General features: G+C 32.3%; 1 pseudogene; it reads right to left on the reverse strand.

Moving 5' to 3' along the window:
• Positions 1-2,981: 2,981 nt before the first annotated feature.
• Positions 2,982-3,073, reverse strand: LOC144238792 (U2 spliceosomal RNA; annotated as a pseudogene).
• Between the last annotated feature and the right edge of the window lie 158 nt (positions 3,074-3,231).

A 3,231-nucleotide genomic window follows, 5' to 3' on the forward strand; every position in this document is an offset into this window, starting at 1 on the left:
CTGGGACAAATTAAGCTCTTAGTGCAAGCATTCATGGCTTACTTTCCTGAGGCATTACTCTGGTCTCTGTTAAACAAAACCCAGTTTGCTCAAACTGATACTCTTGTGTTAAAGTAGATAACTCTACCACAAGCTTATTACTTTGATTTAAATCCAAAAGACAAGAGTAAGGCATGTTGCTAATTAAATGATGGTACAAATATAATCTCAAGTTTCAACGAACACAGAATCAGTGCTGGATGGACAGAAGTGGATAAGTAAACTGTTAATTAAATCAAGTCATCAGCTCGTATCGACTTCCCTAGCTGAATCATCTTCTTCAGTGATTTTGCCCATTACTCTTCCCAGGTTTCCATATGCACAGCTGACAACTCACAATCAAAATTGATTCAATGCATTACTAAGATTCTGGGTATTTTTTTTAAGTTTTCAAATAAATTTTAAGAATGATATCCCTGAAAATAAATCAATAATGATATAATTATGGAAAATTTGACAAGCTATCAGGTATATTATGTAAGGCTAGAAGGTCTTTAAATGTGTATCCAAATCCACACACAATTAGCTCAGTATGAGCTAATGTTTTGGAGTCAACCAAATGTGGATTTGAATCTAGGCACAACCAGTTACTTTGTGACAATGAACTTATTTTACAGAACAGTAAAACAAGGATGACAATAGAGTTTATCTATAGGTTTGCAATTGGTATTAAGGGAAAATTTATGGAGGTTCCTCTAGAAATTAAAAATAGAAGTACCCTATGATCCAGCAAATTGCACTACTAGGTATTTACTCTAAGAAAACAAAAACACGAGTTCAAAGGGATACATGCACCCCTATGTTTATAGAAGTTTTATTTACAATAGCCAAATTATGGAAGTAGCCCAAACCTCCATTCATAGATGAATGGATAAAATGTGTGCGTGTACATACATACATAAAATGGAATATTATTGGAATATTATAATGAATATTATTCAGCCATAGAAAAAGGATGAAATATTTTCATTTGCAGTGACATGGATGGAGCTAGGGAGTGTTATGCTAAGTGAAATAAGTCAGTCAGAGAAATAAAAATACCAGAGAAGTTCACTCACATGTGAGATTTAAGAAACAAAACAAATGAGCAAAGGGAAAAAAAGAGAGAAAGAGGAACATCAAGAAACAGACTTTTAACTATAGATAACAAACTGATGGTTATCAGAGAGGAGGTAGATGGGGAGGATGGGTAAAATAGGTGATCGGGATTAAGGAATGAACTTGTCATGATGAGCACTAGCTAATGTATAGAATTGTTGAATCACAATTGTACACCTGAAACTAATATAACACTGTATGTTAGCTATGGAGATATAAAATTTAAAAAATATAAAAAATAAATAAAGGAAAATCTATGTAGAGTTCCAGGCACATATAGTGTTAGTCACTATTATTGGCATGATTATTCTCACCAGAAGTTTCAATTCTGCCACCTTGTAAAGCTGTGTTTTTTTCTACCCAATGCCCACTAATAAAGTGCATTATAATTTTGAAATGCTTCAAACAGCATCTGGAAGATAGTAAACGCTAAGTGCTCTTTAAGTGTCAGGAAATTAAATAAATAAAACAAGTGGCCTTGTATAGGAAAGAGTTGAAACTTAGGTAAAATCCCTGAATCTTCCTTTGTCTTCAATTACTAATATATAATATTGGCCTAGTACTACCAATGTGTTATGAAGAAGATAAGTGATCTGGCTATTTGCATCTACTTTTGTCCTCTAGTTCGATTTCTTTCTCTACTTCAAATCTTTGTCCTAAACTGCTTAAATGAATACTACTATTGTGAAACTTTTAGAATTTCTGCCATATTAGCAATTAAGGTATAGAGGGCTACAAGTTAAGAGACTGAGCTTTTTGAGACCAGGGCTCAAGTTGATTTCTCTTTTTATGCCTAAAGCTGAGGCATTGCTTGATAAATGAGTTAACACTTCAACAAATGAATTAAATAGAAAGAGGATTCAATTTTGAACAGATTAGAGTATCTGTAGAAAGTTTATAAGTAAAGGGACATTTATCAAATGAATACTTAACGTGCAGAATTACTCAAAGTATCTTCATTAAATAGAAACAATACTAAGATAACTGATTTCTACATCAATAACGAATTATCTTATTTATAATGTCTAAGTTTAATTAAGAAATAATGCTAATGATTAGTCTAAGAAAGATACTGTATNATTAATAATGCTAAGATGTGTCATAGTTTTAGGAACTTCCTGCTATATTGTGATATCTCTAAGATGTGAAAATATATCTTATTTTTATTTTCATCCCAATGCCCAGCAGAGTCCCTAGCACATAGTTGTTCTTCAAAAATGTTTATTGAATTTACAATAATATTAAATTATAATAATACCTAAATATTAAGGCAAAATGACTTTANACACATGAAAGTATTTCAAACAAGGTACTCCTTCCAAGTAGAAATTAGTAGAGTACATTATCTTGCATTCTGATTCACGATATCATGGATTTGTTTTAAAGTCACCATTTTATTGAGTTAGTGTTTCTGATGGTGTACCCCCCCCATTAGTAGTAAGCATTTGTCTTCGTACAGCAAGTTGTCCAAAAATAGTGTTTTCCTTCATATTTTGGTGCTTTCCCATTAGGTAGAGTCAGAAATTAAAGTCTCACACCTTAAGAGTGGCTGACTTATTTCAAATGTTCTACTAAATTGAAAGCTTTCAAGTTTAAGTTTCATTCTGTCTGCCAGAAATGAAAAAAGAGGGACAATTTTGAGCTTAATGTTCAAATCAGTCACTCAGGTTTTCACATATTTCTTGCTGAGGATTCTGTTCATTTTATTTGATAAATCTACAATGTCAAAAAGTGTGGACCTTCTCAAAGCATTTTTCTTTATAGGAGACTAGCTGATAAAATATGACATAACCATAATATTATGCCCTATTCCAAGGTAAAGTTTTTCACAGTGGTTTTCATACAAAGAATCCTAGAGCTAAGTTGTACTTATTAAATGATGGGAGAACTTCTGATGGTACTACACTTGATCTTAGCCAAAAGGCCGAGAAGCGATAGGGAGAACTTCTGATGGTGACAGGAAAAAAAAAAAATCCAACACTCATGACAATATATTAGTAATAATAGAGAGGTAGCAGCAGCAAATAAATAGGATGCATGTAAGGAAAGTAGAAAAATGATATATTTTTCCAGAAAGAGTTTAAAATTATTTCC

Source organism: Crocuta crocuta, unplaced genomic scaffold, assembly GCF_008692635.1.
Source record: "Crocuta crocuta isolate KB4526 unplaced genomic scaffold, BGI_CrCroc_1.0 scaffold1653, whole genome shotgun sequence".
Taxonomy (NCBI): Eukaryota; Metazoa; Chordata; class Mammalia; order Carnivora; family Hyaenidae; genus Crocuta; species Crocuta crocuta.